Source organism: Prionailurus bengalensis, chromosome F2 (genome assembly GCF_016509475.1).
Source record: "Prionailurus bengalensis isolate Pbe53 chromosome F2, Fcat_Pben_1.1_paternal_pri, whole genome shotgun sequence".
Taxonomy (NCBI): Eukaryota; Metazoa; Chordata; class Mammalia; order Carnivora; family Felidae; genus Prionailurus; species Prionailurus bengalensis.
The window spans coordinates 80241930-80253972 of record NC_057353.1 but is presented as its reverse complement, the minus strand read 5'-3'; the positions used below and the strand labels follow the sequence as shown (position 1 = coordinate 80253972).

The following is a 12043-nucleotide window of genomic DNA, read 5'->3' as shown; positions in this document are numbered from 1 at the left end:
CTATTTTAAAAAATCATCACTTTGTCTAGTGCAGTTTGTACTGGGTTTAACCTGTCTTATGCTCAGAATTCTACCGTCTCCTGGATAAAGATTTTCCTCTCATTACACTGAGTTAGTGTCAGAGTTACAGGAATTGTGATTTCTAGGCCTTTCCTCTCCATGTACCTGAAGTTGGTGTGTCAAATATGATTTTCCTTCATTTCTTGAATTTTTATTATTCAATTATAATTTTTGAAAATGGGTTTATTTCAGTGTTTTATAGATTTCCGTAGAAACTGCATGTGTTTGCGCTTTTATTTTTTTTTATTTTATTAAAAAAAAATTTTTTTTTTAATGTGTTTATTTATTTTTGCGACAGAGAGAGACAGAGCATGAGCAGGGGAGGGACAGAGAGAGAGGGAGACACAGAATCCGAAGCAGGCTCCAGGCTCTGAGCTGTCAGCACAGAGCCCGATGCGGGACTTGAACCCACAGACTGTGAGATCATGACCTGAGCCGAAGTCGGATGCTTAACCGACTAAGCCACCCAGGCGCCCCTGTTTGCGCTTTTAAATTTAACATTTATAAACAACTTAAATGTACTCATTTGTTGTTTTTTCACTAGCTATTTGTTTACTTCTTTATAATTTTTTTCAAGTTTATTTTGAGAGAGAGAGAGAGAGAGAGAGAGAGCGAGAGCGAGAGGGCACACGCGTACCTGCGTGGTAGAGGGGCAGAGAGAGAGGGTGACAGAGGATCCAAAGTGGGCTCTGTGCTGACAGCAGAAAGCCTGATGCCCGGCTTGAACTCATGAACCACGAGATCATGGCCTGAGAGGAAGTGGGATCCTTAACCACTCAGGTGCCCCTACTGCTTTATAATTAATTAATGCAATTTTAGGTGTGCATGCTTTTAAAAGTACCTTATATTTCCTTGTTGTAAAAGTCATGTTCATTGTAGAGAATTTAGAAAATAAAAGTAAAGAAAATAAATTTAAAAATTAGTGGTAACTTTCCCTCCTAGGGATAAGTTGTAATTGGTTTTGAAACTGGGGAATGTAAGTCCTCCAACTGTGTTCATATTTTTCAAATTTGTCTTGGCTGTTATGGGTCCCTTGAATTTCCCCATGAATTTTAGGATTCAGCTAGTCAATTTCTACAAAGAATCCAGCTGGGATTTAAAAAAAATTTTTTAAAAAAATTTTTATTTTAGAAAGAGGGAGAGAGAATGCAGGGGAGAGGAGCAGAGGGAGAGAGACAACCCCAAGCAGGCTCCACACTCAGTGCGGAGCCTGACATGGGGCTTGATCCCATGACCCTGGGATCATGACCTGAGCCGAAATCAACAGTTGGATGCTCAACCAACTAAGCCACACCAAGCACCCCTTTTATTTTCCAAATTTGTCTTGGCTGTTATGGGTCTCTTGAACTTCCCTATGAATTTTAGGATTCAGATAGTTAATTTCTGCAAAGAATCCAGCTGGCAATTGGTAGAAATTACATTGAATTTCTGGATCAATTTGGGGAGTATTGCCGTCTTAAGAATATTAAGTCTTGGGGTGCCTGGGTGGCTCAGTTCGTTGAGTGTCTGACTTTGGCTCAGGTCATGATCTTGCGGTTTGTGAGTTTGAGCCCTGTATGGGGCTTGCTTTAGATCCCCTCTCCCTCTTTCTCTCTGCCCCTCGCCCAGGCATGCTCTCTCTCTCAAAAATGAATAAACAATAAAAACATAGTTAAGAGAAAGAATATTGTCTTGTGATCCGTGAACAAGGGTTGTCTTTCCATTTATTTAGGTCTTCTTTAATTCTTGTCAACAGTATTTTGAGTTTCCAGAGTATCATTTTATGCTTTTTTGGGGGTTAAATTTATTCCTAAATATTTTATTCTCTCTGAAATGATTGTGAGTAGAAAGGTTTTCTAAATTGCATTTTCAGATTGTTTATTGCAAGTGTGTAGAATGTGTGGAAATAACAATTAACTTTTATGTATTGCTCTTAAATTCTGCAGCCTTGCTGAACTCATTTATTAGATGTAATAGTTTTTTTTAGTGGATTTTTAAGGATGTTCTATATGCAGGATCATGTCATCTGAAAATAGGATTTTTTCCTTTTCAATTTGGATGCCTTTTATTTAATTTTCTAGTCTAATTGTCATGGCTGTAACTTCTAGTACCTTGTTGAGTAAAAGTGGTGAGAGGGGACATCCTTAGCTTATTCCTGATCTTAGAGTGGAAGCATTTAGTTTTGTACATTAAGTATAATATTAGCTATAGATTTTTCACAGATGTTCTTTATTTATTCCCTTCTATTCCCAGTTTGTTGAGTGTTTTTATCACGAAAGAATGTTGAATTTTGTCAAATGCTTTTTCTGCATCTTTTGAGGTGATCATGGTTTTGTCCTTTTTTCTGCTGATAGGGTGTATTATATTAATTGATTTTTGTGTGTTAAACAAGTCTTGAGATAAATACCACATGGTCTTATTGTAGAATCATCTTAAATGTTGCTGGATTCAGTTTGCTATTATTTTCTTGATGAGTTTTGCATCTGTATTCAGGAGATATTGGCCTGTAGCTTTGACGTCTTTCTGATTTTGGTGTCAGGCCCATAGAATGGCTCATATTCTTTCCTGTTATATTTTTTGTGAAGAACTAGTATTAGTTCTTTAAACATTTGGTGGAATTCACTAGTGAAGCCATTGGTGTCTGGGCTTTTTTTTTTTTTTTTTTCCTTTGAGAAACTTTGCTGGTTTAATCTCTTTATTTGTTATGGGTCTATTTAGTTTTTCTGTTTGTTCTTCAGTTTGTTTTGGTACCTTGTACCTTTCTAGGAGTTTTCTCATTTCATCTAGGGTATATAATTTATTGGCACGCAGTGATTCATAATATCCCCTTATAATCCTTTTTATTTTTTATTTATTTAAAAAATTTTAGGTTTGTTTATTTATTTTGAGAGAGAGAGAGTGAGCAGGAGGGGGCAGACAGAGAGAGAGAGAGAGAGAGAGAGAGAGAGAATCTTAAGCAGACTCTACACCATTAGCATGAAGCCTGATATGGGATTCGAACTCTTGAACCATGAGATTATGACCTGAACTGAAACCAAGAGTCTGATGCTTAACTGACTGAGCCACCCAGGTGCCCCATAATAATCCTTTTTAAAAATTAATTGATTTTAATTAATTAAATAATATTTAATTAATTTTTAAACTTTCTTTTGTTTATTTTTCTTTTTTAATTTATTTTTTAATGTTTATTTCTCAGAGAGAGGGAGGGAGGGAGGGAGGGAGGGAGACAGAGCATGAGTGGGGGAGGGGCAGAGAGAGAGGCACAGAATGCGAAGCAGGCTCCAGGCTCTGAGCCTTCAGCACAGAGCCCGACACAGGGCTCAAACTCACAAACTGTGAGATCATGACCTGAGCTGAGGTTGGCGCTCAACCGACCGAGCCACCCAGGTGCCCCTCCTTTTTATTTTTTAATGTTGGTAGTACTGTCCATTCTTTTAGCCCTGATTTTATTTTAATTTGTAATCTTTTAAAATTTTGTTATTTATTTATTTGTTTACCTACTTTATGTAAGTAATCATTACATCCAACGTGGGGCTTGAACTCACAACCCTGAGATAAAGAATCCCATGCTCTTCTGACTGTGCCAGCCAGACATCCCCTTTCATCCCTGATTTTAGTAATTTGACTCTTCTGTCCTTTTTTGGGGGGCATTTTGTCAATTTTATTATCTTTTTTAAGGAACCAACTTTTAGTTTTGTAGATTTTTCTCTCTCTTTTTTTTAAAAAAAATTTTTTTTTCCAACGTTTATTTATTTTTGGGACAGAGAGAGACAGAGCATGAACGGGGGAGGGGCAGAGAGAGAGGGAGACACAGAATCGGAAACAGGCTCCAGGCTCTGAGCCATCAGCCCAGAGCCTGACGCGGGGCTCGAACTCACGGACTGCGAGATCGTGACCTGGCTGAAGTCGGACACTCAACCGACTGCGCCACCCAGGTGCCCCAGATTTTTCTCTTTTTAAAATGATCTATTTCAATTACTTCTATTTTATAAAGACAAAAATCTTTATTATTTTCTTCTTTTGCCTTGATTTTAGTTTGTTGTTATTCTAGTTTTTTAGGTGGTTGACTTGAGGTCTTCTTTCTTTCTTTCGTTTTTTTTTTTTTTTGAGTAGGTATTTATAGCTATAAATTTCCCTCTAAGCACTGCTTTTGCTGCATCCCGCTTTTGGCATATTGTGCTCTTCTTTTCATTCAGTTCAAAGTATTTTCTAATCTCTCTTGTGATTTCTTCTTTGACACATTGGTTATTTAGGTGTGTGCCATTTAATTTGCAAATATTTGTGAATTCCCTAAATTTCCTTCCATTTTTGATCTCTGATATAAGTCTGTTGTAGTCAGAGATCGTACTTTGTGTGATTTCAGTTCATTTCAACTTGTTGAGATATGTTTTGTGGTCTAGCATGTTGCCTCTCCTGGAGAATGTTCTGTGTACGCTTGAGAAGAATGTGTATTCCCCTCCCGTGCTCCCGTCGGGTGGGGCGCTCCATAGGTCTGCTGGTTCTACTTGCTAGTGACTTTTTCCGGTCTTATCTTATCTCTGCTCTGGGATTTTTCCCATGCTTCCTCCAACTTCCTTCCGCTTGCTTAAGAATCACAACTCCTTCAGTATTTCTTCCTGAGTCAGTTTCTAACTCTCTTGATATATCACCGTTCTTATTCTGGGATTTCTACTTTTTCAGGGAAAAGAAATTAGATCCTCATGCTAGACTTGGTTCATTGTGAAGGGTCTGGCAGTCGTCACAGTGTCCCTTTTATCATGGGGCCCCTGCGGTGATGTTTTCATTGCAGTGCATCCCTTCCCAGCGCCAGCCAGGCGGCTGGCTTGTTGGAGGAACGTGGTGGATGTTATGAGTGGAAGAATCACTGTTCTGCTCGTGGCCTATGATCTTGGTCTGTGATGTGTCTTCTCCAACTTCATTTATATTCCTAAGTGTGTATGTTGTAGTGCTCTTGTGTTTACAAAAACACATCCTGTTTTTTTGTATTTTAAATTAAGATGTTTTTAGGTTTTATTTACGTAGCTACGTATATGTGTGTGTGCATGTATGTATGTGTGTGTGGGTATGTATTTATTTAAAATTAAAAAAAATTTTTTTAAATTTATTTTTGAGACAGAGAGAGACAGAGCATGAACGGGGGTGGGGCATGGAGAGAGGGAGACACAGATTCGGAAGCAGGCTCCAGGCTCTGAGCTGTCGGCACAGACCCCGACGCGGGGCTTGAACTCACGGACCGCGAGATTGTGACCTGAGCTGAAGTCGGATGCTTAACCGACTGAGCCACCCAGGCGCACCTCAAAAAAAAATTTTTTTAAATGTTCATTTATTTTTGACAGAGAGAGAGAGACAGAGCACGAGCAGGGGAGGGACAGAGAGAGAGGGAGACACAGAATCCGAAGCAGGCTCTAGTCTCTGAGCTGTCAGCACAGAGCCCGACGCGGGGCTCGAACTCACAGACTGCGAGATCATGACCTGAGCCGAAGTCGGACACTCAACCGACTGAGCGACCCAGGCACCCCTAAAATTTCTTTTTAATGTTTAGTATTTATTTTTGAGAGAGAGAGAGTGAGACAGAGCGCGAGTGGGGGAGGGGAAGAGAGAGGGAGACACAGATTCTGAAGCAGGCTCCAGGCTCCCGGCATCAGCACAGAGCCCAATGTGGGGCTTGAGCCCATGAGCCCTGAGATCATGACCTGAGCCAAAGTCGGATGCTTAACTGACTGAGCCACCCAGGCGCCCCCGTATGTATGCATTTATTTGTTTGAAAGTAATCTTGGGGTGCCTGGGTGGCCAGGCCTCTATGCCCAGCATGGGGCTTGAACTCATGACCCTGAGAGCAAGAGTCCCCTCCCTGCTCTACTGACTGAGCCAACCAGGTGCCCCCACATCCTGTTTTTAATAGACTTGTTTTGTGATTGAATTTACCAGAATTATAATTATTTTAACTTCTGATTTTGAAATAACTTAAAACTTCCAAAAATTTCAAGTTTCCAGAACAGTGCGAAGAAATCTGACACTGTCTTCATCCAGATTTACCATTGTTACCACTTGTTTTATTATATGAACTCTGCGTGCCTATATACAGCTTTTAGGGCCATGCAAGAGTAAGTTGCAGACCTGTTGCCCCTACCCTGAGTAAGGTAGTGCGTTGCCTAAGGACAAGATCATTTACATACAAAAACATCGTGTGGTGATTAAAATCGGAAAATTGAAAACTGAGAGAATACTGTACTCAGTTTTCTGTACTAACCTGTTGTACTAACTGGTGTAGTTCAGCAGTTCTGTCTCTCGAGTCAGGATCCAGCTCAGGCTCACACATTGCATTTTGTTTTCCCGTCATTTAGTATCATTTAACCCGGTACAGTTTCTCAGCTTTTCTGTGTCCTTTGTGACACTGATATTCTGAAGAGCATAGACCATTTATTTTATAGAATGTTCCTTAGTTTGGGTTTCTGAAGTTGCCTCATGATTATGATGTTATGCATTTTGCTAGGGTGAAGGATGCAGAATAAGGGGTGTTTTGTCTTCATTGCATTGTATCAGGGAGCCCGTGAGGTGGGTTTGTCCCTTTATTGGCGATAACTTTGTGGAGTTGGCTAGGTTTCTCCAGGGTAAAGTTAACTATTTTCCTTTTTGTGATTGATGAGTGATCTGTGGAAAAACACTTTGAGACTATGTAAATACCCTATTTCTCATCAAAGTTCTATATAGCAGTTGGCATTTACTAAAGATTTTTACCTGAGTTGTTGATGGTTGCCAAGTGTTGATGGTCTAACTTCATCATTACTTATCCACTTATTAGCATTATAATGCAAGTAAGAGCTCCTCTGTCCTTCTCTCTGTCCCTTCCTTCCTTCCTTCCTTCCTTTCTTCCTTCCTTCCTTCCTCCCTCCCATTTGTCGATTCATCCACCCCTGCCACCACCCCTCCCTCCCATCTTTCCATCCGTCTGTCCATCTGTCATTGCTGTGGACTTGTGGATCTTTATTTTATTCAGTGAGTTCTAATCCATTGCTTTCATTCTTTATTATATGGTCCATTGGCTAGATTTGATCAATGGAAGCTCTTCAAGCTGGCCCTGGTATCCTTTATAAGTTCCCCATCATTTTTTGAGCACTTCTTTACTTTCTGGATGGAGATATTTATGTACATTTTATACTTTCCCTGACCCAGCTTTGAAATCAGACACTCCTCTCCAGTGTTCTAGTTCCTTTTGTTGGTGAATGGTATTTAGAAACCAAAACCTGGGCACTAAATGGGCTTATTGCTTCTACACCCTTTGAGAAGTTCCTAGTGTCATCTAGAGTTCATACTCTGTGATCTCTAATTCCCACCCAAACAAACCCCAAGGAATCTTTCTAGTTTTTCCCTGTTCTATATTCATATCTTGCTTCTCGACAGTGGGAAATCTGGCTCCCACTGTTATCAGTGTGCACTCATCTTCTCAGTCCCACAGTATATAGAACGTCAGAATTACTAACCAATATCACTACAAAAACAAACCTTTAGGTAAAATTTGAGAATTGTTTGTGCTCTCTTTGTCTTCATACTGAGGGTAAATGTAGAAGGTACTGTGATCAGAAGCTGATTGGGTTTGTTCTTTCATCTCCCCGTCAATGTAATTGTGTTATTACTTTGAAATACCGTTAGGCTCATTTGTTTCTGCTTGTATGCCATATAGGGCTCCCCTATCTTTACTGATTGATTTTTTTTTTACCACTATATAAAACATGAACATGGTTCTAAAAGTCAAAACCTTACAAAAACTTATATCCAGAGAAGGGTCACTGCCTTTCTTATCCCTCCCACCTGATTCCCATCTACCCCATAGGTAACTAATCTCATCTGTTCCTAGTTTTTCATTCTTGTAGGGGTTATTTGTGTTTTGTGTGTGTGTGTGTGTGTGTGTGTTGTTGTTGTTGTTAAAAAAAAAAAAAACAACCCAGATAGATGTTCTTATTTCTATTTCTTGTGCATATGACATATATTCTTTTATATTTGGCTTTTTTTGTTCTGTTTATCAACATATCTTGGAAATCGATTCCTATCAGGCTGTGGAGATCTTCCTCATCCATTTCCGCAGCTGTGACACACAGTGTGTGTGTGTGTGTGTGTGTGTGTGTGTGTGTGTGTGTGTGTGTGTGTGTGCGCGCGCGCATGCGTGCGCGTGCACGCACCTGCGCCATATTCTGTTCACGTCTCCTCTGCATGGACATTTGGTTTCCAGCATTTTGTAATGGCAGGTGCTGCTGCAGTGAGTAGCCTCATCCATATGTACTGCTGTGTTACTGGGCTTGTGTCTTCACCATAAATTCCTAGAAATGGAGTTCCTGGGTCAAAAGGTTAAAAAGTATAGACACACTTACTAGATTTTACCAAATTTCCCTCCACTGGGGTCGCACCACTTTGCACTCCCAGGAGCTGTGCAGGAGGGTGCCTTTTCTCCACGAGTTTGTCAGCCGAGCTCTTGTTGACTTTTTACGCTTTGCCAGCTCGCTAAGAGTGAGAAGCGATGCCTGCTACCACAGGTGATATCCAGCGTCTTTTTAAATGGTGAGGGCCGTCTTTGTGTTTTTCTTTTATGAATTGTCTGCTCGTATCTTTGGCTCATTTTTTTCTTTTGGGCTTTTAGCTTTTTGTCTCTCAATTTTATGACCTCTTTAGATATTAGCGCTCTTAGCCCTTTGTGATATATATTGCAGCTATTTTCTCTCAGACTGTCATTTATGTTTTGGCTTCCTTTGTGGTATTTTTGCTGCATTGTCACATAACCGAATTTATCAGTGTTTTAAAATCACGCTTGGATTTGCATCATATTTAGAGAGCTTTCCCTCTGTCCAGGTTTTAGAGGAATTCACCTATGTTGTGGAACTTCTTTTATGGTTTTCTGTTTTGTATCTGGATCCTAGATCATTTGGCATTTACTCTTGTGTTTGGTGTGAGGTCTGTTTTCATCTTTTTCCAAATGGCCATCCCGGGGTCCGTCCCAGTACTACTGATGAAAAGGGTCCGTGTCTGCTCCGGTCTTTGACGTGCTGGGGGAGCTCACTATGCGCTCGCCCAGTGTAACATCCAGACCTACTGGCGGCACTGTCTCCCTTGCTGTCCCTCCGCCGACGGGGCGGAGTATCCACGTTGCGGGGCTTTCCTTTGTAGCAGGACAGCGGCTGTAGGTGTGACCCAGCACCCCTGCCGGCATCTCCACCGCGCCAGTTGGCCCCTGCCTTTTCTGAACACCGGTGTTTCTCTTCTCTCTCACGGTTTTGTCTTTCTGTCCCCTGCCTCCTTTGTCTCTGCTTTATGCCCTCTTATTTCTGCTTTGCTTTCCTTTGTGTCTGTTGCCTTTCCGGTTTTGTGCCTTGTACGCAGTCTTGCACGCAAGCGGACTCCGTAACTCTCTCCCTGTCTCTTGGATGAATGGATGATGGTTGGATGGATACCTGAGAACCCGTGTGATTATGTTGTTTTCCCAACTTCTCTGCCCACGTTTTCCTAACTGTGTTCTCTCTTTTCCTCCCCTCCAGCCTGGCTGTCAGCCTGGCTGTTTCGTTGATTTTTCCCGTTTGTAGACTCCAGGCTATAGCCTTGATGACTCCTGGTTCCACTGGTCCACATTAACGTTATGTGCGGGCTGTTGACACTTTGTAGATGTCAAGAAAGATTGCATCTATCGCATACTAGTATTTTTAGAGCTTCTTATTCTTTTATTGAACAAAATTAACTCGCTGTGACCCACTAAGCTGTCTTGTGAGCTCTGCCCTTGTTAGTTTCTGACATATTGTGCTGTTCTGGGCTGTGGTGTGGGCGTGTACACCCCCCCCCCCCCCCCCCCCGTATTGGCGTTGAAGGTCATCGTTGAACGAACCCTCATTTTCAGTGGTGCCATTTCTGTAAAAGATGGAGGGGCATTTCCTCCTTCTTCCTGGTTGGAGACGTCTTGATCATGTACTGTTCGGAAGAGAGGAGGTACCATATGAAGAGCAAAGGACCCGCTTCATTCTGGCCCCTCTTATCTTTCCCTCCCTTTCTTCAAGGGACAAGAGTAGAATTTAAGGACGTAAAGATAAATTGTTAGGGCCTATTAAATAAATCAAGACTGCCTATTACTTATTAAATATTTTAGCCAGAAATAAGTGTATTATATGTAGGAAAACATGCAAAGCACAACCGTACAGTGGTGGAAAATGTAGGCCCAAGTTCGGATCCTACCCTGGAGTCACTGGCTCTGTAATTTTGAACACTAGTAAGGATACTCGGCCTCTCCAGGACTTGTTTCATCACCCGCGGAAATGAGATACACTAGGAGTGCCTTCTTCCTAGAGTGGCTGGGGGTTGTGAGTGAGGACCTGCAGAGTCCTTGTTAGCACAGGTTCTGAGTCCTTCTCAGTGCGAAAGAACGTATCTTTGGCTGTGATGATGGTACAGCCACTCTGTGTAAGTGCTCATTGCTCCAGAGGGGTGTCTTGTGGCTCGGAGGTGGAATTCTCAGTTCTGTAGCACTCAAGAATTGTGTCATTGGGCCTCAGTGATGGGAATCTGTTCTTTAAAAAATGTATATTTTAGGTTTTTTCGAGCATGCCCTTTTCTTTTATTATTTATAGTTCTGCCCTCTCATCCCTTGCTGTGATTTTCACAAAACCCAGAGGAAACAAGATCCTAAGCCACCTGCCTCTTCCTGGTCCCCTGTGGTGGTTCTTTCTTCCCCAACGAGAGGAGGGTTTTGTGTAGGAAATTTTCTTTGTTTCCTTTTTCTTGGAGTCTTTCTGTCCGTTTGTCACCTGTCCATCTGTCTTTCTATCCACTTACTCTTCTGTCTTGTTCCCAAAAGCATTTGAGACAGCTTAGAGAAGAACAGAATGTCAAACAAGCAGGTGAGAAGATGGGGCCAAGGTCAGAAGCAAGGGTAGGAGACAAGCTGGCACGCGTGGGGCAGGCATTGAGAGGCACGCCTGTGTCCTATGGATTGTCGGGATGGGCAGCAGCCCCGTGCCTGAGACCCCAGCAGGCGTGAAGGCCTGAAGAGTTTGTCCCGGTGATAAACTAGCGGCTTAGCAGGAGCCCAGCTGTTCCTGTCACCGAGGCTTGGGAGAGTCGCTTTTGTGTTCTGTGAAATCAAAACTGCTTCATCCTTTTTTTTTTTTTTTTTTTCCCTGTCCGAGTTCCATGTGTAGTTGGTTATGTTCTGTAAATGGAGATTTCTCCAGAACTCTCCCCCACATTGGTCTGATGGCCGGGGAATTAGGTGGTTCTGCTAATTGATAGGCAGCCAGAAATAGACAATGACGACCACAGAAAGGATCCTAGCATTTATGAGTTCTGTTTCTTCAGGGCTGGACGGTTCAGAAAATGCTTTCATGTAGTTGGTGGTCATTTGAGGAGACAGTGTGGCCTCCTGCTGGCACTCAGAGTGTAGAGCTGTGAGATAGTGCTCGCCACTGGCGTGGTCCTCCAGATGCCTAAGCTGGTTATTATGAACACGGTACTTTTCTATAATGCACTCCATGTTCTTTAACAGAAAATTTCAACAAGGAGGAAAACTTACTTTGAGTCACTTAACATTTCATATGGTGCTTCGATGGTAAGACTTCTAGGGGATATACAGGCTAGGAAGGGGATACATAAGCTAGGAAGGGGGTATATGAGCTAGGAAAGGGATATATACGCTAGGAAGGGAATATATGAGCCAGGAAGGGGGTATATGAGCCAGGAAGGGGGTATATGGGCCAGAAAGGGGGTAATGTGGGCCAGGAAGGGGGTATGTGAGCCAGGAAGGGGGTATGTGAGCCAGGAAGGGGGTATGTGAGCCAGGAAGGGGTATATGAGCCGGGAAGGGGATATATGAGTCAGGAAGGAGGTATATGAGCCAGGAAGGGGGTATATGAGTTAGGAAGGTTTAAAAAACAGCATCATTATTTGAATTGCAGTAGGGAATATTTAAGTTTTATCTGGTTTGTGCCCCTCTTTCAAACAAAGAAGCAAGACAGAAAAAGCAAAAGATTATTTC

General features: G+C 42.0%; 1 protein-coding gene across 4 annotated transcripts in view; it reads left to right on the top strand.

Moving 5' to 3' along the window:
- Nucleotides 1–12043, top strand: part of TRAPPC9 (trafficking protein particle complex subunit 9) — a 567631-nt gene that overhangs the window by 37762 nt on the left and 517826 nt on the right. The gene's annotated exons all lie outside the window — the stretch shown is intronic.